Source organism: Leptonotus elevatus, unplaced genomic scaffold (assembly GCF_054856555.1).
Source record: "Leptonotus elevatus isolate MCC_2025b unplaced genomic scaffold, RoL_Lele_1.0 HiC_scaffold_85, whole genome shotgun sequence".
Lineage (NCBI taxonomy): Eukaryota > Metazoa > Chordata > Actinopteri > Syngnathiformes > Syngnathidae > Leptonotus > Leptonotus elevatus.
Window position 1 is genome coordinate 51,759 of NW_028233752.1, and position 25,879 is coordinate 77,637.

Consider the following 25,879-nt stretch of genomic DNA (forward strand, 5'->3'; position numbering starts at 1 on the left):
TATTTTAGCAAAATGAAGATGATTCAAGCATTAATTTCATTGTGCTTTTGCTCATTTTGAAGATTTTGACATTTTCACCTGAAGTGTACAATCGGGCTGAAAATGCATTTAAAGCCATAAAAAGTTCATTTTGGCTCTCACACCTTAACTAAATGTTGTAGACTCAAACTTTTTGCTGTCATTAGTGTATTTTAGCAAAATGAAGATGATTCAAGCATTAATTTCATTGTGCTTTTGCTCATTTTGAAGATTTTGACATTTTCACCTGAAGTGTACAATCAGGCTGAAAATGCATTTAAAGCCATAAAAAGTTCATTTTGGCTCTCACACCTTAACTAAATGTTGTAGACTCAAACTTTTTGCTGTCATTAGTGTATGTTAGCAAAATGAAGATGATTCAACCATTAATTTCATTGTGCTTTTGCTCATTTTGAAGATTTTGACATTTTCACCTGAAGTGTACAATCAGGCTGAAAATGCATTTAAAGCCATAAAAAGTTCATTTTGGCTCTCACACCTTAACTAAATGTTGTAGACTCAAACTTTTTGCTGTCATTAGTGTATTTTAGCAAAATGAAGATGATTCAAGCATTAATTTCATTGTGCTTTTGCTCATTTTGAAGATTTTGACATTTTCACCTGAAGTGTACAATCGGGCTGAAAATGCATTTAAAGCCATAAAAAGTTCATTTTGGCTCTCACACCTTAACTAAATGTTGTAGACTCAAACTTTTTGCTGTCATTAGTGTATTTTAGCAAAATGAAGATGATTCAAGCATTAATTTCATTGTGCTTTTGCTCATTTTGAAGATTTTGACATTTTCACCTGAAGTGTACAATCGGGCTGAAAATGCATTTAAAGCCATAAAAAGTTCATTTTGGCTCTCACACCTTAACTAAATGTTGTAGACTCAAACTTTTTGCTGTCATTAGTGTATTTTAGCAAAATGAAGATGATTCAAGCATTAATTTCATTGTGCTTTTGCTCATTTTGAAGATTTTGACATTTTCACCTGAAGTGTACAATCGGGCTGAAAATGCATTTAAAGCCATAAAAAGTTCATTTTGGCTCTCACACCTTAACTAAATGTTGTAGACTCAAACTTTTTGCTGTCATTAGTGTATGTTAGCAAAATGAAGATGATTCAAGCATTAATTTCATTGTGCTTTTGCTCATTTTGAAGATTTTGACATTTTCACCTGAAGTGTACAATCAGGCTGAAAATGCATTTAAAGCCATAAAAAGTTCATTTTGGCTCTCACACCTTAACTAAATGTTGTAGACTCAAACTTTTTGCTGTCATTAGTGTATTTTAGCAAAATGAAGATGATTCAAGCATTAATTTCATTGTGCTTTTGCTCATTTTGAAGATTTTGACATTTTCACCTGAAGTGTACAATTAGGGGCTGAAAACGCGTTTAAAGCAATAAAAAGTTCATTTTGGCTCTCACACCTTAACTAAATGTTGTAGACTCAAACTTTTTGCTGTCATTAGTGTATGTTAGCAAAATGAAGATGATTCAAGCATTAATTTCATTGCGCTTTTGCTCATTTTGAAGATTTTGACATTTTCACCTGAAGTGTACAATTAGGGGCTGAAAACGCGTTTAAAGCAATAAAAAGTTCATTTTGGCTCTCACACCTTAACTAAATGTTGTAGACTCAAACTTTTTGCTGTCATTAGTGTATGTTAGCAAAATGAAGATGATTCAAGCATTAATTTCATTGTGCTTTTGCTCATTTTGAAGATTTTGACATTTTCACCTGAAGTGTACAATCAGGCTGAAAATGCATTTAAAGCCATAAAAAGTTCATTTTGGCTCTCACATCTTAACTAAATGTTGTAGACTCAAACTTTTTGCTGTCATTAGTGTATTTTAGCAAAATGAAGATGATTCAAGCATTAATTTCATTGTGCTTTTGCTCATTTTGAAGATTTTGACATTTTCACCTGAAGTGTACAATCAGGCTGAAAATGCATTTAAAGCCATAAAAAGTTCATTTTGGCTCTCACACCTTAACTAAATGTTGTAGACTCAAACTTTTTGCTGTCATTAGTGTATTTTAGCAAAATGAAGATGATTCAAGCATTAATTTCATTGTGCTTTTGCTCATTTTGAAGATTTTGACATTTTCACCTGAAGTGTACAATCGGGCTGAAAATGCATTTAAAGCCATAAAAAGTTCATTTTGGCTCTCACACCTTAACTAAATGTTGTAGACTCAAACTTTTTGCTGTCATTAGTGTATTTTTGCAAAATGAAGATGATTCAAGCATTAATTTCATTGTGCTTTTGCTCATTTTGAAGATTTTGACATTTTCACCTGAAGTGTACAATCAGGCTGAAAATGCATTTAAAGCCATAAAAAGTTCATTTTGGCTCTCACACCTTAACTAAATGTTGTAGACTCAAACTTTTTGCTGTCATTAGTGTATGTTAGCAAAATGAAGATGATTCAAGCATTAATTTCATTGTGCTTTTGCTCATTTTGAAGATTTTGACATTTTCACCTGAAGTGTACAATCAGGCTGAAAATGCATTTAAAGCCATAAAAAGTTCATTTTGGCTCTCACACCTTAACTAAATGTTGTAGACTCAAACTTTTTGCTGTCATTAGTGTATTTTAGCAAAATGAAGATGATTCAAGGATTAATTTCATTGTGCTTTTGCTCATTTTGAAGATTTTGACATTTTCACCTGAAGTGTACAATCAGGCTGAAAATGCATTTAAAGCCATAAAAAGTTCATTTTGGCTCTCACACCTTAACTAAATGTTGTAGACTCAAACTTTTTGCTGTCATTAGTGTATTTTAGCAAAATGAAGATGATTCAAGCATTAATTTCATTGTGCTTTTGCTCATTTTGAAGATTTTGACATTTTCACCTGAAGTGTACAATCGGGCTGAAAATGCATTTAAAGCCATAAAAAGTTCATTTTGGCTCTCACACCTTAACTAAATGTTGTAGACTCAAACTTTTTGCTGTCATTAGTGTATTTTTGCAAAATGAAGATGATTCAAGCATTAATTTCATTGTGCTTTTGCTCATTTTGAAGATTTTGACATTTTCACCTGAAGTGTACAATCGGGCTGAAAATGCATTTAAATCCATAAAAAGTTCATTTTGGCTCTCACACCTTAACTAAATGTTGTAGACTCAAACTTTTTGCTGTCATTAGTGTATGTTAGCAAAATGAAGATGATTCAAGCATTAATTTCATTGTGCTTTTGCTCATTTTGAAGATTTTGACATTTTCACCTGAAGTGTACAATCAGGCTGAAAATGCATTTAAAGCCATAAAAAGTTCATTTTGGCTCTCACACCTTAACTAAATGTTGTAGACTCAAACTTTTTGCTGTCATTAGTGTATTTTAGCAAAATGAAGATGATTCAAGGATTAATTTCATTGTGCTTTTGCTCATTTTGAAGATTTTGACATTTTCACCTGAAGTGTACAATCAGGCTGAAAATGCATTTAAAGCCATAAAAAGTTCATTTTGGCTCTCACACCTTAACTAAATGTTGTAGACTCAAACTTTTTGCTGTCATTAGTGTATTTTAGCAAAATGAAGATGATTCAAGCATTAATTTCATTGTGCTTTTGCTCATTTTGAAGATTTTGACATTTTCACCTGAAGTGTACAATTAGGGGCTGAAAACGCGTTTAAAGCAATAAAAAGTTCATTTTGGCTCTCACACCTTAACTAAATGTTGTAGACTCAAACTTTTTGCTGTCATTAGTGTATGTTAGCAAAATGAAGATGATTCAAGCATTAATTTCATTGTGCTTTTGCTCATTTTGAAGATTTTGACATTTTCACCTGAAGTGTACAATCAGGCTGAAAATGCATTTAAAGCCATAAAAAGTTCATTTTGGCTCTCACACCTTAACTAAATGTTGTAGACTCAAACTTTTTGCTGTCATTAGTGTATTTTAGCAAAATGAAGATGATTCAAGCATTAATTTCATTGTGCTTTTGCTCATTTTGAAGATTTTGACATTTTCACCTGAAGTGTACAATCGGGCTGAAAATGCATTTAAAGCCATAAAAAGTTCATTTTGGCTCTCACACCTTAACTAAATGTTGTAGACTCAAACTTTTTGCTGTCATTAGTGTATTTTAGCAAAATGAAGATGATTCAAGCATTAATTTCATTGTGCTTTTGCTCATTTTGAAGATTTTGACATTTTCACCTGAAGTGTACAATCAGGCTGAAAATGCATTTAAAGCCATAAAAAGTTCATTTTGGCTCTCACACCTTAACTAAATGTTGTAGACTCAAACTTTTTGCTGTCATTAGTGTATGTTAGCAAAATGAAGATGATTCAACCATTAATTTCATTGTGCTTTTGCTCATTTTGAAGATTTTGACATTTTCACCTGAAGTGTACAATCAGGCTGAAAATGCATTTAAAGCCATAAAAAGTTCATTTTGGCTCTCACACCTTAACTAAATGTTGTAGACTCAAACTTTTTGCTGTCATTAGTGTATTTTAGCAAAATGAAGATGATTCAAGCATTAATTTCATTGTGCTTTTGCTCATTTTGAAGATTTTGACATTTTCACCTGAAGTGTACAATCGGGCTGAAAATGCATTTAAAGCCATAAAAAGTTCATTTTGGCTCTCACACCTTAACTAAATGTTGTAGACTCAAACTTTTTGCTGTCATTAGTGTATTTTAGCAAAATGAAGATGATTCAAGCATTAATTTCATTGTGCTTTTGCTCATTTTGAAGATTTTGACATTTTCACCTGAAGTGTACAATCGGGCTGAAAATGCATTTAAAGCCATAAAAAGTTCATTTTGGCTCTCACACCTTAACTAAATGTTGTAGACTCAAACTTTTTGCTGTCATTAGTGTATTTTAGCAAAATGAAGATGATTCAAGCATTAATTTCATTGTGCTTTTGCTCATTTTGAAGATTTTGACATTTTCACCTGAAGTGTACAATCAGGCTGAAAATGCATTTAAAGCCATAAAAAGTTCATTTTGGCTCTCACACCTTAACTAAATGTTGTAGACTCAAACTTTTTGCTGTCATTAGTGTATTTTAGCAAAATGAAGATGATTCAAGCATTAATTTCATTGTGCTTTTGCTCATTTTGAAGATTTTGACATTTTCACCTGAAGTGTACAATCAGGCTGAAAATGCATTTAAAGCCATAAAAAGTTCATTTTGGCTCTCACACCTTAACTAAATGTTGTAGACTCAAACTTTTTGCTGTCATTAGTGTATTTTAGCAAAATGAAGATGATTCAAGCATTAATTTCATTGTGCTTTTGCTCATTTTGAAGATTTTGACATTTTCACCTGAAGTGTACAATCGGGCTGAAAATGCATTTAAAGCCATAAAAAGTTCATTTTGGCTCTCACACCTTAACTAAATGTTGTAGACTCAAACTGTTTGCTGTCATTAGTGTATTTTTGCAAAATGAAGATGATTCAAGCATTAATTTCATTGTGCTTTTGCTCATTTTGAAGATTTTGACATTTTCACCTGAAGTGTACAATCGGGCTGAAAATGCATTTAAAGCCATAAAAAGTTCATTTTGGCTCTCACACCTTAACTAAATGTTGTAGACTCAAACGTTTTGCTGTCATTAGTGTATGTTAGCAAAATGAAGATGATTCAAGCATTAATTTCATTGTGCTTTTGCTCATTTTGAAGATTTTGACATTTTCACCTGAAGTGTACAATCAGGCTGAAAATGCATTTAAAGCCATAAAAAGTTCATTTTGGCTCTCACACCTTAACTAAATGTTGTAGACTCAAACTTTTTGCTGTCATTAGTGTATTTTAGCAAAATGAAGATGATTCAAGGATTAATTTCATTGTGCTTTTGCTCATTTTGAAGATTTTGACATTTTCACCTGAAGTGTACAATCAGGCTGAAAATGCATTTAAAGCCATAAAAAGTTCATTTTGGCTCTCACACCTTAACTAAATGTTGTAGACTCAAACTTTTTGCTGTCATTAGTGTATTTTAGCAAAATGAAGATGATTCAAGCATTAATTTCATTGTGCTTTTGCTCATTTTGAAGATTTTGACATTTTCACCTGAAGTGTACAATTAGGGGCTGAAAACGCGTTTAAAGCAATAAAAAGTTCATTTTGGCTCTCACACCTTAACTAAATGTTGTAGACTCAAACTTTTTGCTGTCATTAGTGTATGTTAGCAAAATGAAGATGATTCAAGCATTAATTTCATTGTGCTTTTGCTCATTTTGAAGATTTTGACATTTTCCCCTGAAGTGTACAATCAGGCTGAAAATGCATTTAAAGCCATAAAAAGTTCATTTTGGCTCTCACACCTTAACTAAATGTTGTAGACTCAAACTTTTTGCTGTCATTAGTGTATTTTAGCAAAATGAAGATGATTCAAGCATTAATTTCATTGTGCTTTTGCTCATTTTGAAGATTTTGACATTTTCACCTGAAGTGTACAATTAGGGGCTGAAAACGCGTTTAAAGCCATAAAAAGTTCATTTTGGCTCTCACACCTTAACTAAATGTTGTAGACTCAAACTTTTTGCTGTCATTAGTGTATGTTAGCAAAATGAAGATGATTCAAGCATTAATTTCATTGTGCTTTTGCTCATTTTGAAGATTTTGACATTTTCACCTGAAGTGTACAATCAGGCTGAAAATGCATTTAAAGCCATAAAAAGTTCATTTTGGCTCTCACACCTTAACTAAATGTTGTAGACTCAAACTTTTTGCTGTCATTAGTGTATTTTAGCAAAATGAAGATGATTCAAGCATTAATTTCATTGTGCTTTTGCTCATTTTGAAGATTTTGACATTTTCACCTGAAGTGTACAATCAGGCTGAAAATGCATTTAAAGCCATAAAAAGTTCATTTTGGCTCTCACACCTTAACTAAATGTTGTAGACTCAAACTTTTTGCTGTCATTAGTGTATTTTAGCAAAATGAAGATGATTCAAGCATTAATTTCATTGTGCTTTTGCTCATTTTGAAGATTTTGACATTTTCACCTGAAGTGTACAATCGGGCTGAAAATGCATTTAAAGCCATAAAAAGTTCATTTTGGCTCTCACACCTTAACTAAATGTTGTAGACTCAAACTTTTTGCTGTCATTAGTGTATTTTAGCAAAATGAAGATGATTCAAGCATTAATTTCATTGTGCTTTTGCTCATTTTGAAGATTTTGACATTTTCACCTGAAGTGTACAATCGGGCTGAAAATGCATTTAAAGCCATAAAAAGTTCATTTTGGCTCTCACACCTTAACTAAATGTTGTAGACTCAAACTTTTTGCTGTCATTAGTGTATTTTAGCAAAATGAAGATGATTCAAGCATTAATTTCATTGTGCTTTTGCTCATTTTGAAGATTTTGACATTTTCACCTGAAGTGTACAATCGGGCTGAAAATGCATTTAAAGCCATAAAAAGTTCATTTTGGCTCTCACACCTTAACTAAATGTTGTAGACTCAAACTTTTTGCTGTCATTAGTGTATGTTAGCAAAATGAAGATGATCCAAGCATTAATTTCATTGTGCTTTTGCTCATTTTGAAGATTTTGACATTTTCACCTGAAGTGTACAATCAGGCTGAAAATGCATTTAAAGCCATAAAAAGTTCATTTTGGCTCTCACACCTTAACTAAATGTTGTAGACTCAAACTTTTTGCTGTCATTAGTGTATTTTAGCAAAATGAAGATGATTCAAGCATTAATTTCATTGTGCTTTTGCTCATTTTGAAGATTTTGACATTTTCACCTGAAGTGTACAATCAGGCTGAAAATGCATTTAAAGCCATAAAAAGTTCATTTTGGCTCTCACACCTTAACTAAATGTTGTAGACTCAAACTTTTTGCTGTCATTAGTGTATTTTAGCAAAATGAAGATGATTCAAGCATTAATTTCATTGTGCATTTGCTCATTTTGAAGATTTTGACATTTTCACCTGAAGTGTACAATCGGGCTGAAAATGCATTTAAAGCCATAAAAAGTTCATTTTGGCTCTCACACCTTAACTAAATGTTGTAGACTCAAACTTTTTGCTGTCATTAGTGTATTTTAGCAAAATGAAGATGATTCAAGCATTAATTTCATTGTGCTTTTGCTCATTTTGAAGATTTTGACATTTTCACCTGAAGTGTACAATCGGGCTGAAAATGCATTTAAAGCCATAAAAAGTTCATTTTGGCTCTCACACCTTAACTAAATGTTGTAGACTCAAAACTTTTTGCTGTCATTAGTGTATTTTTGCAAAATGAAGATGATTCAAGCATTAATTTCATTGTGCTTTTGCTCATTTTGAAGATTTTGACATTTTCACCTGAAGTGTACAATTAGGGGCTGAAAACGCGTTTAAAGCAATAAAAAGTTCATTTTGGCTCTCACACCTTAACTAAATGTTGTAGACTCAAACTTTTTGCTGTCATTAGTGTATGTTAGCAAAATGAAGATGATTCAAGCATTAATTTCATTGTGCTTTTGCTCATTTTGAAGATTTTGACATTTTCACCTGAAGTGTACAATCAGGCTGAAAATGCATTTAAAGCCATAAAAAGTTCATTTTGGCTCTCACACCTTAACTAAATGTTGTAGACTCAAACTTTTTGCTGTCATTAGTGTATTTTAGCAAAATGAAGATGATTCAAGCATTAATTTCATTGTGCTTTTGCTCATTTTGAAGATTTTGACATTTTCACCTGAAGTGTACAATCGGGCTGAAAATGCATTTAAAGCCATAAAAAGTTCATTTTGGCTCTCACACCTTAACTAAATGTTGTAGACTCAAACTTTTTGCTGTCATTAGTGTATTTTAGCAAAATGAAGATGATTCAAGCATTAATTTCATTGTGCTTTTGCTCATTTTGAAGATTTTGACATTTTCACCTGAAGTGTACAATCAGGCTGAAAATGCATTTAAAGCCATAAAAAGTTCATTTTGGCTCTCACACCTTAACTAAATGTTGTAGACTCAAACTTTTTGCTGTCATTAGTGTATTTTAGCAAAATGAAGATGATTCAAGCATTAATTTCATTGTGCTTTTGCTCATTTTGAAGATTTTGACATTTTCACCTGAAGTGTACAATCAGGCTGAAAATGCATTTAAAGCCATAAAAAGTTCATTTTGGCTCTCACACCTTAACTAAATGTTGTAGACTCAAACTTTTTGCTGTCATTAGTGTATTTTAGCAAAATGAAGATGATTCAAGCATTAATTTCATTGTGCATTTGCTCATTTTGAAGATTTTGACATTTTCACCTGAAGTGTACAATCAGGCTGAAAATGCATTTAAAGCCATAAAAAGTTCATTTTGGCTCTCACACCTTAACTAAATGTTGTAGACTCAAACTTTTTGCTGTCATTAGTGTATGTTAGCAAAATGAAGATGATTCAACCATTAATTTCATTGTGCTTTTGCTCATTTTGAAGATTTTGACATTTTCACCTGAAGTGTACAATCAGGCTGAAAATGCATTTAAAGCCATAAAAAGTTCATTTTGGCTCTCACACCTTAACTAAATGTTGTAGACTCAAACTTTTTGCTGTCATTAGTGTATTTTAGCAAAATGAAGATGATTCAAGCATTAATTTCATTGTGCTTTTGCTCATTTTGAAGATTTTGACATTTTCACCTGAAGTGTACAATCGGGCTGAAAATGCATTTAAAGCCATAAAAAGTTCATTTTGGCTCTCACACCTTAACTAAATGTTGTAGACTCAAACTTTTTGCTGTCATTAGTGTATGTTAGCAAAATGAAGATGATTCAAGCATTAATTTCATTGTGCTTTTGCTCATTTTGAAGATTTTGACATTTTCACCTGAAGTGTACAATTAGGGGCTGAAAACGCGTTTAAAGCAATAAAAAGTTCATTTTGGCTCTCACACCTTAACTAAATGTTGTAGACTCAAACTTTTTGCTGTCATTAGTGTATGTTAGCAAAATGAAGATGATTCAAGCATTAATTTCATTGCGCTTTTGCTCATTTTGAAGATTTTGACATTTTCACCTGAAGTGTACAATTAGGGGCTGAAAACGCATTTAAAGCAATAAAAAGTTCATTTTGGCTCTCACACCTTAACTAAATGTTGTAGACTCAAACTTTTTGCTGTCATTAGTGTATGTTAGCAAAATGAAGATGATTCAAGCATTAATTTCATTGTGCTTTTGCTCATTTTGAAGATTTTGACATTTTCACCTGAAGTGTACAATCAGGCTGAAAATGCATTTAAAGCCATAAAAAGTTCATTTTGGCTCTCACATCTTAACTAAATGTTGTAGACTCAAACTTTTTGCTGTCATTAGTGTATTTTAGCAAAATGAAGATGATTCAAGCATTAATTTCATTGTGCTTTTGCTCATTTTGAAGATTTTGACATTTTCACCTGAAGTGTACAATCGGGCTGAAAATGCATTTAAAGCCATAAAAAGTTCATTTTGGCTCTCACACCTTAACTAAATGTTGTAGACTCAAACTTTTTGCTGTCATTAGTGTATTTTAGCAAAATGAAGATGATTCAAGCATTAATTTCATTGTGCTTTTGCTCATTTTGAAGATTTTGACATTTTCACCTGAAGTGTACAATCAGGCTGAAAATGCATTTAAAGCCATAAAAAGTTCATTTTGGCTCTCACACCTTAACTAAATGTTGTAGACTCAAACTTTTTGCTGTCATTAGTGTATTTTAGCAAAATGAAGATGATTCAAGCATTAATTTCATTGTGCTTTTGCTCATTTTGAAGATTTTGACATTTTCACCTGAAGTGTACAATCGGGCTGAAAATGCATTTAAAGCCATAAAAAGTTCATTTTGGCTCTCACACCTTAACTAAATGTTGTAGACTCAAACTTTTTGCTGTCATTAGTGTATTTTAGCAAAATGAAGATGATTCAAGCATTAATTTCATTGTGCTTTTGCTCATTTTGAAGATTTTGACATTTTAACCTGAAGTGTACAATCAGGCTGAAAATGCATTTAAAGCCATAAAAAGTTCATTTTGGCTCTCACACCTTAACTAAATGTTGTAGACTCAAACTTTTTGCTGTCATTAGTGTATTTTAGCAAAATGAAGATGATTCAAGCATTAATTTCATTGTGCTTTTGCTCATTTTGAAGATTTTGACATTTTCACCTGAAGTGTACAATCAGGCTGAAAATGCATTTAAAGCCATAAAAAGTTCATTTTGGCTCTCACACCTTAACTAAATGTTGTAGACTCAAACTTTTTGCTGTCATTAGTGTATTTTAGCAAAATGAAGATGATTCAAGCATTAATTTCATTGTGCTTTTGCTCATTTTGAAGATTTTGACATTTTCACCTGAAGTGTACAATCGGGCTGAAAATGCATTTAAAGCCATAAAAAGTTCATTTTGGCTCTCACACCTTAACTAAATGTTGTAGACTCAAACTTTTTGCTGTCATTAGTGTATTTTTGCAAAATGAAGATGATTCAAGCATTAATTTCATTGTGCTTTTGCTCATTTTGAAGATTTTGACATTTTCACCTGAAGTGTACAATCGGGCTGAAAATGCATTTAAAGCCATAAAAAGTTCATTTTGGCTCTCACACCTTAACTAAATGTTGTAGACTCAAACTTTTTGCTGTCATTAGTGTATGTTAGCAAAATGAAGATGATTCAAGCATTAATTTCATTGTGCTTTTGCTCATTTTGAAGATTTTGTTATTTTCACCTGAAGTGTACAATCAGGCTGAAAATGCATTTAAAGCCATAAAAAGTTCATTTTGGCTCTCACACCTTAACTAAATGTTGTAGACTCAAACTTTTTGCTGTCATTAGTGTATTTTAGCAAAATGAAGATGATTCAAGGATTAATTTCATTGTGCTTTTGCTCATTTTGAAGATTTTGACATTTTCACCTGAAGTGTACAATCAGGCTGAAAATGCATTTAAAGCCATAAAAAGTTCATTTTGGCTCTCACACCTTAACTAAATGTTGTAGACTCAAACTTTTTGCTGTCATTAGTGTATTTTAGCAAAATGAAGATGATTCAAGCATTAATTTCATTGTGCTTTTGCTCATTTTGAAGATTTTGACATTTTCACCTGAAGTGTACAATTAGGGGCTGAAAACGCGTTTAAAGCAATAAAAAGTTCATTTTGGCTCTCACACCTTAACTAAATGTTGTAGACTCAAACTTTTTGCTGTCATTAGTGTATGTTAGCAAAATGAAGATGATTCAAGCATTAATTTCATTGTGCTTTTGCTCATTTTGAAGATTTTGACATTTTCACCTGAAGTGTACAATCAGGCTGAAAATGCATTTAAAGCCATAAAAAGTTCATTTTGGCTCTCACACCTTAACTAAATGTTGTAGACTCGAACTTTTTGCTGTCATTAGTGTATTTTAGCAAAATGAAGATGATTCAAGCATTAATTTCATTGTGCTTTTGCTCATTTTGAAGATTTTGACATTTTCACCTGAAGTGTACAATCGGGCTGAAAATGCATTTAAAGCCATAAAAAGTTCATTTTGGCTCTCACACCTTAACTAAATGTTGTAGACTCAAACTTTTTGCTGTCATTAGTGTATTTTAGCAAAATGAAGATGATTCAAGCATTAATTTCATTGTGCTTTTGCTCATTTTGAAGATTTTGACATTTTCACCTGAAGTGTACAATCAGGCTGAAAATGCATTTAAAGCCATAAAAAGTTCATTTTGGCTCTCACACCTTAACTAAATGTTGTAGACTCAAACTTTTTGCTGTCATTAGTGTATTTTTGCAAAATGAAGATGATTCAAGCATTAATTTCATTGTGCTTTTGCTCATTTTGAAGATTTTGACATTTTCACCTGAAGTGTACAATCGGGCTGAAAATGCATTTAAAGCCATAAAAAGTTCATTTTGGCTCTCACACCTTAACTAAATGTTGTAGACTCAAACTTTTTGCTGTCATTAGTGTATGTTAGCAAAATGAAGATGATTCAAGCATTAATTTCATTGTGCTTTTGCTCATTTTGAAGATTTTGACATTTTCACCTGAAGTGTACAATCAGGCTGAAAATGCATTTAAAGCCATAAAAAGTTCATTTTGGCTCTCACACCTTAACTAAATGTTGTAGACTCAAACTTTTTGCTGTCATTAGTGTATTTTAGCAAAATGAAGATGATTCAAGCATTAATTTCATTGTGCTTTTGCTCATTTTGAAGATTTTGACATTTTCACCTGAAGTGTACAATCGGGCTGAAAATGCATTTAAAGCCATAAAAAGTTCATTTTGGCTCTCACACCTTAACTAAATGTTGTAGACTCAAACTTTTTGCTGTCATTAGTGTATTTTAGCAAAATGAAGATGATTCAAGCATTAATTTCATTGTGCTTTTGCTCATTTTGAAGATTTTGACATTTTCACCTGAAGTGTACAATCGGGCTGAAAATGCATTTAAAGCCATAAAAAGTTCATTTTGGCTCTCACACCTTAACTAAATGTTGTAGACTCAAACTTTTTGCTGTCATTAGTGTATGTTAGCAAAATGAAGATGATTCAAGCATTAATTTCATTGTGCTTTTGCTCATTTTGAAGATTTTGACATTTTCACCTGAAGTGTACAATCAGGCTGAAAATGCATTTAAAGCCATAAAAAGTTCATTTTGGCTCTCACACCTTAACTAAATGTTGTAGACTCAAACTTTTTGCTGTCATTAGTGTATGTTAGCAAAATGAAGATGATTCAAGCATTAATTTCATTGTGCTTTTGCTCATTTTGAAGATTTTGACATTTTCACCTGAAGTGTACAATCAGGCTGAAAATGCATTTAAAGCCATAAAAAGTTCATTTTGGCTCTCACACCTTAACTAAATGTTGTAGACTCAAACTTTTTGCTGTCATTAGTGTATTTTAGCAAAATGAAGATGATTCAAGCATTAATTTCATTGTGCTTTTGCTCATTTTGAAGATTTTGACATTTTCACCTGAAGTGTACAATCGGGCTGAAAATGCATTTAAAGCCATAAAAAGTTCATTTTGGCTCTCACACCTTAACTAAATGTTGTAGACTCAAACTTTTTGCTGTCATTGGTGTATTTTAGCAAAATGAAGATGATTCAAGCATTAATTTCATTGTGCTTTTGCTCATTTTGAAGATTTTGACATTTTCACCTGAAGTGTACAATCGGGCTGAAAATGCATTTAAAGCCATAAAAAGTTCATTTTGGCTCTCACACCTTAACTAAATGTTGTAGACTCAAACTTTTTGCTGTCATTAGTGTATTTTAGCAAAATGAAGATGATTCAAGCATTAATTTCATTGTGCTTTTGCTCATTTTGAAGATTTTGACATTTTCACCTGAAGTGTACAATCGGGCTGAAAATGCATTTAAAGCCATAAAAAGTTCATTTTGGCTCTCACACCTTAACTAAATGTTGTAGACTCAAACTTTTTGCTGTCATTAGTGTATGTTAGCAAAATGAAGATGATTCAAGCATTAATTTCATTGTGCTTTTGCTCATTTTGAAGATTTTGACATTTTCACCTGAAGTGTACAATCAGGCTGAAAATGCATTTAAAGCCATAAAAAGTTCATTTTGGCTCTCACACCTTAACTAAATGTTGTAGACTCAAACTTTTTGCTGTCATTAGTGTATTTTAGCAAAATGAAGATGATTCAAGCATTAATTTCATTGTGCTTTTGCTCATTTTGAAGATTTTGACATTTTCACCTGAAGTGTACAATCGGGCTGAAAATGCATTTAAAGCCATAAAAAGTTCATTTTGGCTCTCACACCTTAACTAAATGTTGTAGACTCAAACTTTTTGCTGTCATTAGTGTATGTTAGCAAAATGAAGATGATTCAAGCATTAATTTCATTGTGCTTTTGCTCATTTTGAAGATTTTGACATTTTCACCTGAAGTGTACAATCGGGCTGAAAATGCATTTAAAGCCATAAAAAGTTCATTTTGGCTCTCACACCTTAACTAAATGTTGTAGACTCAAACTTTTTGCTGTCATTAGTGTATGTTAGCAAAATGAAGATGATTCAAGCATTAATTTCATTGTGCTTTTGCTCATTTTGAAGATTTTGACATTTTCACCTGAAGTGTACAATCGGGCTGAAAATGCATTTAAAGCCATAAAAAGTTCATTTTGGCTCTCACACCTTAACTAAATGTTGTAGACTCAAACTTTTTGCTGTCATTAGTGTATGTTAGCAAAATGAAGATGATTCAAGCATTAATTTCATTGTGCTTTTGCTCATTTTGAAGATTTTGACATTTTCACCTGAAGTGTACAATCAGGCTGAAAATGCATTTAAAGCCATAAAAAGTTCATTTTGGCTCTCACACCTTAACTAAATGTTGTAGACTCAAACTTTTTGCTGTCATTAGTGTATTTTAGCAAAATGAAGATGATTCAAGCATTAATTTCATTGTGCTTTTGCTCATTTTGAAGATTTTGACATTTTCACCTGAAGTGTACAATCGGGCTGAAAATGCATTTAAAGCCATAAAAAGTTCATTTTGGCTCTCACACCTTAACTAAATGTTGTAGACTCAAACTTTTTGCTGTCATTGGTGTATTTTAGCAAAATGAAGATGATTCAAGCATTAATTTCATTGTGCTTTTGCTCATTTTGAAGATTTTGACATTTTCACCTAAAGTGTACAATTGGGCTGAAAATGCATTTAAAGCCATAAAAAGTTCATTTTGGCTCTCACACCTTAACTAAATGTTGTAGACTCAAACTTTTTGCTGTCATTAGTGTATTTTAGCAAAATGAAGATGATTCAAGCATTAATTTCATTGTGCTTTTGCTCATTTTGAAGATTTTGACATTTTCACCTGAAGTGTACAATCGGGCTGAAAATGCATTTAAAGCCATAAAAAGTTCATTTTGGCTCTCACACCTTAACTAAATGTTGTAGACTCAAACTTTTTGCTGTCATTAGTGTATGTTAGCAAAATGAAGATGATTCAAGCATTAATTTCATTGTGCTTTTGCTCATTTTGAAGATTTTGACATTTTCACCTGAAGTGTACAATCAGGCTGAAAATGCATTTAAAGCCATAAAAAGTTCATTTTGGCTCTCACACCTTAACTAAATGTTGTAGACTCAAACTTTTTGCTGTCATTAGTGTATTTTAGCAAAATGAAGATGATTCAAGCATTAATTTCATTGTGCTTTTGCTCATTTTGAAGATTTTGACATTTTCACCTGAAGTGTACAATCAGGCTGAAAATGCATTTAAAGCCATAAAAAGTTCATTTTGGCTCTCACACCTTAACTAAATGTTGTAGACTCAAACTTTTTGCTGTCATTAGTGTATTTTAGCAAAATGAAGATGATTCAAGCATTAATTTCATTGTGCATTTGCTCATTTTGAAGATTTTGACATTTTCACCTGAAGTGTACAATTAGGGGCTGAAAACGCGTTTAAAGCAATAAAAAGTTCATTTTGGCTCTCACACCTTAACTAAATGTTGTAGACTCAAACTTTTTGCTGTTATTAGTATATTTTAGCAAAATGAAGATGATTCAAGCATTAATTTTATTGTGCTTTTGCTCATTTTGAAGATTTTGACATTTTCACCTGAAGTGTACAATCGGGCTGAAAATGCATTTAAAGCCATAAAAAGTTCATTTTGGCTCTCACACCTTAACTAAATGTTGTAGACTCAAACTTTTTGCTGTCATTAGTGTATTTTAGCAAAATGAAGATGATTCAAGCATTAATTTCATTGTGCTTTTGCTCATTTTGAAGATTTTGACATTTTCACCTGAAGTGTACAATTAGGGGCTGAAAACGCGTTTAAAGCCATAAAAAGTTCATTTTGGCTCTCACACCTTAACTAAATGTTGTAGACTCAAACTTTTTGCTGTCATTAGTGTATGTTAGCAAAATGAAGATGATTCAAGCATTAATTTCATTGTGCTTTTGCTCATTTTGAAGATTTTGACATTTTCACCTGAAGTGTACAATCAGGCTGAAAATGCATTTAAAGCCATAAAAAGTTCATTTTGGCTCTCACACCTTAACTAAATGTTGTAGACTCAAACTTTTTGCTGTCATTAGTGTATTTTAGCAAAATGAAGATGATTCAAGCATTAATTTCATTGTGCTTTTGCTCATTTTGAAGATTTTGACATTTTCACCTGAAGTGTACAATTAGGGGCTGAAAACGCGTTTAAAGCAATAAAAAGTTCATTTTGGCTCTCACACCTTAACTAAATGTTGTAGACTCAAACTTTTTGCTGTCATTAGTGTATGTTAGCAAAATGAAGATGATTCAAGCATTAATTTCATTGTGCTTTTGCTCATTTTGAAGATTTTGACATTTTCACCTGAAGTGTACAATCAGGCTGAAAATGCATTTAAAGCCATAAAAAGTTCATTTTGGCTCTCACACCTTAACTAAATGTATAAACTCAAACTTTTTGCTGTCATTAGTGTATTTTAGCAAAATGAAGATGATTCAAGCATTAATTTCATTGTGCTTTTGCTCATTTTGAAGATTTTGACATTTTCACCTGAAGTGTACAATTAGGGGCTGAAAACGCGTTTAAAGCAATAAAAAGTTCATTTTGGCTCTCACACCTTAACTAAATGTTGTAGACTCAAACTTTTTGCTGTCATTAGTGTATGTTAGCAAAATGAAGATGATTCAAGCATTAATTTCATTGTGCTTTTGCTCATTTTGAAGATTTTGACATTTTCACCTGAAGTGTACAATCAGGCTGAAAATGCATTTAAAGCCATAAAAAGTTCATTTTGGCTCTCACACCTTAACTAAATGTTGTAGACTCAAACTTTTTGCTGTCATTAGTGTATTTTAGCAAAATGAAGATGATTCAAGCATTAATTTCATTGTGCTTTTGCTCATTTTGAAGATTTTGACATTTTCACCTGAAGTGTACAATCAGGCTGAAAATGCATTTAAAGCCATAAAAAGTTCATTTTGGCTCTCACACCTTAACTAAATGTTGTAGACTCAAACTTTTTGCTGTCATTAGTGTATTTTAGCAAAATGAAGATGATTCAAGCATTAATTTCATTGTGCTTTTGCTCATTTTGAAGATTTTGACATTTTCACCTGAAGTGTACAATCGGGCTGAAAATGCATTTAAAGCCATAAAAAGTTCATTTTGGCTCTCACACCTTAACTAAATGTTGTAGACTCAAACTTTTTGCTGTCATTAGTGTATTTTAGCAAAATGAAGATGATTCAAGCATTAATTTCATTGTGCTTTTGCTAATTTTGAAGATTTTGACATTTTCACCTGAAGTGTACAATTAGGGGCTGAAAACGCGTTTAAAGCCATAAAAAGTTCATTTTGGCTCTCACACCTTAACTAAATGTTGTAGACTCAAACTTTTTGCTGTCATTAGTGTATGTTAGCAAAATGAAGATGATTCAAGCATTAATTTCATTGTGCTTTTGCTCATTTTGAAGATTTTGACATTTTCACCTGAAGTGTACAATCAGGCTGAAAATGCATTTAAAGCCATAAAAAGTTCATTTTGGCTCTCACACCTTAACTAAATGTTGTAGACTCAAACTTTTTGCTGTCATTAGTGTATTTTAGCAAAATGAAGATGATTCAAGCATTAATTTCATTGTGCTTTTGCTCATTTTGAAGATTTTGACATTTTAACCTGAAGTGTACAATCGGGCTGAAAATGCATTTAAAGCCATAAAAAATTCATTTTGGCTCTCACACCTTAACTAAATGTTGTAGACTCAAACTTTTTGCTGTCATTAGTGTATTTTAGCAAAATGAAGATGATTCAAGCATTAATTTCATTGTGCTTTTGCTCATTTTGAAGATTTTGACATTTTCACCTGAAGTGTACAATCAGGCTGAAAATGCATTTAAAGCCATAAAAAGTTCATTTTGGCTCTCACACCTTAACTAAATGTTGTAGACTCAAACTTTTTGCTGTCATTAGTGTATGTTAGCAAAATGAAGATGATTCAAGCATTAATTTCATTGTGCTTTTGCTCATTTTGAAGATTTTGACATTTTCACCTGAAGTGTACAATCGGGCTGAAAATGCATTTAAAGCCATAAAAAGTTCATTTTGGCTCTCACACCTTAACTAAATGTTGTAGACTCAAACTTTTTGCTGTCATTAGTGTATTTTAGCAAAATGAAGATGATTCAAGCATTAATTTCATTGTGCTTTTGCTCATTTTGAAGATTTTGACATTTTCACCTGAAGTGTACAATCGGGCTGAAAATGCATTTAAAGCCATAAAAAGTTCATTTTGGCTCTCACACCTTAACTAAATGTTGTAGACTCAAACTTTTTGCTGTCATTAGTGTATTTTAGCAAAATGAAGATGATTCAAGCATTAATTTCATTGTGCTTTTGCTCATTTTGAAGATTTTGACATTTTCACCTGAAGTGTACAATCGGGCTGAAAATGCATTTAAAGCCATAAAAAGTTCATTTTGGCTCTCACACCTTAACTAAATGTTGTAGACTCAAACTTTTTGCTGTCATTAGTGTATTTTAGCAAAATGAAGATGATTCAAGCATTAATTTCATTGTGCTTTTGCTAATTTTGAAGATTTTGACATTTTCACCTGAAGTGTACAATTAGGGGCTGAAAACGCGTTTAAAGCCATAAAAAGTTCATTTTGGCTCTCACACCTTAACTAAATGTTGTAGACTCAAACTTTTTGCTGTCATTAGTGTATGTTAGCAAAATGAAGATGATTCAAGCATTAATTTCATTGTGCTTTTGCTCATTTTGAAGATTTTGACATTTTCACCTGAAGTGTACAATCAGGCTGAAAATGCATTTAAAGCCATAAAAAGTTCATTTTGGCTCTCACACCTTAACTAAATGTTGTAGACTCAAACTTTTTGCTGTCATTAGTGTATTTTAGCAAAATGAAGATGATTCAAGCATTAATTTCATTGTGCTTTTGCTCATTTTGAAGATTTTGACATTTTAACCTGAAGTGTACAATCGGGCTGAAAATGCATTTAAAGCCATAAAAAATTCATTTTGGCTCTCACACCTTAACTAAATGTTGTAGACTCAAACTTTTTGCTGTCATTAGTGTATTTTAGCAAAATGAAGATGATTCAAGCATTAATTTCATTGTGCTTTTGCTCATTTTGAAGATTTTGACATTTTCACCTGAAGTGTACAATCAGGCTGAAAATGCATTTAAAGCCATAAAAAGTTCATTTTGGCTCTCACACCTTAACTAAATGTTGTAGACTCAAACTTTTTGCTGTCATTAGTGTATGTTAGCAAAATGAAGATGATTCAAGCATTAATTTCATTGTGCTTTTGCTCATTTTGAAGATTTTGACATTTTCACCTGAAGTGTACAATCGGGCTGAAAATGCATTTAAAGCCATAAAAAGTTCATTTTGGCTCTCACACCTTAACTAAATGTTGTAGACTCAAACTTTTTGCTGTCATTAGTGTATTTTTGCAAAATGAAGATGATTCAAGCATTAATTTCATTGTGCTTTTGCTCATTTTGAAGATTTTGACATTTTCACCTGAAGTGTACAATCGGGCTGAAAATGCATTTAAAGCCATAAAAAGTTCATTTTGGCTCTCACACCTTAACTAAATGTTGTAGACTCAAACTTTTTGCTGTCATTAGTGTATTTTAGCAAAATGAAGATGATTCAAGCATTAATTTCATTGTGCTTTTGCTCATTTTGAAGATTTTGACATTTTCACCTGAAGTGTACAATCGGGCTGAAAATGCATTTAAAGCCATAAAAAGTTCATTTTGGCTCTCACACCTTAACTAAATGTTGTAGACTCAAACTTTTTGCTGTCATTAGTGTATTTTAGCAAAATGAAGATGATTCAAGCATTAATTTCATTGTGCTTTAGCTCATTTTGAAGATTTTGACATTTTCACCTGAAGTGTACAATCGGGCTGAAAATGCATTTAAAGCCATAAAAAGTTCATTTTGGCTCTCACACCTTAACTAAATGTTGTAGACTCAAACTTTTTGCTGTCATTAGTGTATGTTAGCAAAATGAAGATGATTCAAGCATTAATTTCATTGTGCTTTTGCTCATTTTGAAGATTTTGACATTTTCACCTGAAGTGTACAATCAGGCTGAAAATGCATTTAAAGCCATAAAAAGTTCATTTTGGCTCTCACACCTTAACTAAATGTTGTAGACTCAAACTTTTTGCTGTCATTAGTGTATTTTAGCAAAATGAAGATGATTCAAGCATTAATTTCATTGTGCTTTTGCTCATTTTGAAGATTTTGACATTTTCACCTGAAGTGTACAATTAGGGGCTGAAAACGCGTTTAAAGCAATAAAAAGTTCATTTTGGCTCTCACACCTTAACTAAATGTTGTAGACTCAAACTTTTTGCTGTCATTAGTGTATGTTAGCAAAATGAAGATGATTCAAGCATTAATTTCATTGCGCTTTTGCTCATTTTGAAGATTTTGACATTTTCACCTGAAGTGTACAATTAGGGGCTGAAAACGCGTTTAAAGCAATAAAAAGTTCATTTTGGCTCTCACACCTTAACTAAATGTTGTAGACTCAAACTTTTTGCTGTCATTAGTGTATGTTAGCAAAATGAAGATGATTCAAGCATTAATTTCATTGTGCTTTTGCTCATTTTGAAGATTTTGACATTTTCACCTGAGGTGTACAATCAGGCTGAAAATGCATTTAAAGCCATAAAAAGTTCATTTTGGCTCTCACATCTTAACTAAATGTTGTAGACTCAAACTTTTTGCTGTCATTAGTGTATTTTAGCAAAATGAAGATGATTCAAGCATTAATTTCATTGTGCTTTTGCTCATTTTGAAGATTTTGACATTTTCACCTGAAGTGTACAATCGGGCTGAAAATGCATTTAAAGCCATAAAAAGTTCATTTTGGCTCTCACACCTTAACTAAATGTTGTAGACTCAAACTTTTTGCTGTCATTAGTGTATTTTAGCAAAATGAAGATGATTCAAGCATTAATTTCATTGTGCTTTTGCTCATTTTGAAGATTTTGACATTTTCACCTGAAGTGTACAATCAGGCTGAAAATGCATTTAAAGCCATAAAAAGTTCATTTTGGCTCTCACACCTTAACTAAATGTTGTAGACTCAAACTTTTTGCTGTCATTAGTGTATTTTAGCAAAATGAAGATGATTCAAGCATTAATTTCATTGTGCTTTTGCTCATTTTGAAGATTTTGACATTTTCACCTGAAGTGTACAATCGGGCTGAAAATGCATTTAAAGCCATAAAAAGTTCATTTTGGCTCTCACACCTTAACTAAATGTTGTAGACTCAAACTTTTTGCTGTCATTAGTGTATTTTTGCAAAATGAAGATGATTCAAGCATTAATTTCATTGTGCTTTTGCTCATTTTGAAGATTTTGACATTTTCACCTGAAGTGTACAATCAGGCTGAAAATGCATTTAAAGCCATAAAAAGTTCATTTTGGCTCTCACACCTTAACTAAATGTTGTAGACTCAAACTTTTTGCTGTCATTAGTGTATTTTAGCAAAATGAAGATGATTCAAGCATTAATTTCATTGTGCTTTTGCTCATTTTGAAGATTTTGACATTTTCACCTGAAGTGTACAATCAGGCTGAAAATGCATTTAAAGCCATAAAAAGTTCATTTTGGCTCTCACACCTTAACTAAATGTTGTAGACTCAAACTTTTTGCTGTCATTAGTGTATTTTAGCAAAATGAAGATGATTCAAGCATTAATTTCATTGTGCTTTTGCTCATTTTGAAGATTTTGACATTTTCACCTGAAGTGTACAATCAGGCTGAAAATGCATTTAAAGCCATAAAAAGTTCATTTTGGCTCTCACACCTTAACTAAATGTTGTAGACTCAAACTTTTTGCTGTCATTAGTGTATTTTAGCAAAATGAAGATGATTCAAGCATTAATTTCATTGTGCTTTTGCTCATTTTGAAGATTTTGACATTTTCACCTGAAGTGTACAATCGGGCTGAAAATGCATTTAAAGCCATAAAAAGTTCATTTTGGCTCTCACACCTTAACTAAATGTTGTAGACTCAAACTTTTTGCTGTCATTAGTGTATTTTTGCAAAATGAAGATGATTCAAGCATTAATTTCATTGTGCTTTTGCTCATTTTGAAGATTTTGACATTTTCACCTGAAGTGTACAATCGGGCTGAAAAAGCCATAAAAAGTTCATTTTGGCTCTCACACCTTAACTAAATGTTGTAGACTCAAACTTTTTGCTGTCATTAGTGTATGTTAGCAAAATGAAGATGATTCAAGCATTAATTTCATTGTGCTTTTGCTCATTTTGAAGATTTTGACATTTTCACCTGAAGTGTACAATCAGGCTGAAAATGCATTTAAAGCCATAAAAAGTTCATTTTGGCTCTCACACCTTAACTAAATGTTGTAGACTCAAACTTTTTGCTGTCATTAGTGTATTTTAGCAAAATGAAGATGATTCAAGCATTAATTTCATTGTGCTTTTGCTCATTTTGAAGATTTTGACATTTTCACCTGAAGTGTACAATTAGGGGCTGAAAACGCGTTTAAAGCAATAAAAAGTTCATTTTGGCTCTCACACCTTAACTAAATGTTGTAGACTCAAACTTTTTGCTGTCATTAGTGTATGTTAGCAAAATGAAGATGATTCAAGCATTAATTTCATTGTGCTTTTGCTCATTTTGAAGATTTTGACATTTTCACCTGAAGTGTACAATCAGGCTGAAAATGCATTTAAAGCCATAAAAAGTTCATTTTGGCTCTCACACCTTAACTAAATGTTGTAGACTCAAACTTTTTGCTGTCATTAGTGTATGTTAGCAAAATGAAGATGATTCAAGCATTAATTTCATTGTGCTTTTGCTCATTTTGAAGATTTTGACATTTTCACCTGAAGTGTACAATCAGGCTGAAAATGCATTTAAAGCCATAAAAAGTTCATTTTGGCTCTCACACCTTAACTAAATGTTGTAGACTCAAACTTTTTGCTGTCATTAGTGTATTTTAGCAAAATGAAGATGATTCAAGCATTAATTTCATTGTGCTTTTGCTCATTTTGAAGATTTTGACATTTTCACCTGAAGTGTACAATCGGGCTGAAAATGCATTTAAAGCCATAAAAAGTTCATTTTGGCTCTCACACCTTAACTAAATGTTGTAGACTCAAACTTTTTGCTGTCATTAGTGTATTTTAGCAAAATGAAGATGATTCAAGCATTAATTTCATTGTGCTTTTGCTCATTTTGAAGATTTTGACATTTTCACCTGAAGTGTACAATCAGGCTGAAAATGCATTTAAAGCCATAAAAAGTTCATTTTGGCTCTCACACCTTAACTAAATGTTGTAGACTCAAACTTTTTGCTGTCATTAGTGTATGTTAGCAAAATGAAGATGATTCAACCATTAATTTCATTGTGCTTTTGCTCATTTTGAAGATTTTGACATTTTCACCTGAAGTGTACAATCAGGCTGAAAATGCATTTAAAGCCATAAAAAGTTCATTTTGGCTCTCACACCTTAACTAAATGTTGTAGACTCAAACTTTTTGCTGTCATTAGTGTATTTTAGCAAAATGAAGATGATTCAAGCATTAATTTCATTGTGCTTTTGCTCATTTTGAAGATTTTGACATTTTCACCTGAAGTGTACAATCGGGCTGAAAATGCATTTAAAGCCATAAAAAGTTCATTTTGGCTCTCACACCTTAACTAAATGTTGTAGACTCAAACTTTTTGCTGTCATTAGTGTATTTTAGCAAAATGAAGATGATTCAAGCATTAATTTCATTGTGCTTTTGCTCATTTTGAAGATTTTGACATTTTCACCTGAAGTGTACAATCGGGCTGAAAATGCATTTAAAGCCATAAAAAGTTCATTTTGGCTCTCACACCTTAACTAAATGTTGTAGACTCAAACTTTTTGCTGTCATTAGTGTATTTTAGCAAAATGAAGATGATTCAAGCATTAATTTCATTGTGCTTTTGCTCATTTTGAAGATTTTGACATTTTCACCTGAAGTGTACAATCGGGCTGAAAATGCATTTAAAGCCATAAAAAGTTCATTTTGGCTCTCACACCTTAACTAAATGTTGTAGACTCAAACTTTTTGCTGTCATTAGTGTATGTTAGCAAAATGAAGATGATTCAAGCATTAATTTCATTGTGCTTTTGCTCATTTTGAAGATTTTGACATTTTCACCTGAAGTGTACAATCAGGCTGAAAATGCATTTAAAGCCATAAAAAGTTCATTTTGGCTCTCACACCTTAACTAAATGTTGTAGACTCAAACTTTTTGCTGTCATTAGTGTATTTTAGCAAAATGAAGATGATTCAAGCATTAATTTCATTGTGCTTTTGCTCATTTTGAAGATTTTGACATTTTCACCTGAAGTGTACAATCAGGCTGAAAATGCATTTAAAGCCATAAAAAGTTCATTTTGGCTCTCACACCTTAACTAAATGTTGTAGACTCAAACTTTTTGCTGTCATTAGTATATTTTAGCAAAATGAAGATGATTCAAGCATTAATTTTATTGTGCTTTTGCTCATTTTGAAGATTTTGACATTTTCACCTGAAGTGTACAATCGGGCTGAAAATGCATTTAAAGCCATAAAAAGTTCATTTTGGCTCTCACACCTTAACTAAATGTTGTAGACTCAAACTTTTTGCTGTCATTAGTGTATTTTAGCAAAATGAAGATGATTCAAGCATTAATTTCATTGTGCTTTTGCTCATTTTGAAGATTTTGACATTTTCACCTGAAGTGTACAATTAGGGGCTGAAAACGCGTTTAAAGCCATAAAAAGTTCATTTTGGCTCTCACACCTTAACTAAATGTTGTAGACTCAAACTTTTTGCTGTCATTAGTGTATGTTAGCAAAATGAAGATGATTCAAGCATTAATTTCATTGTG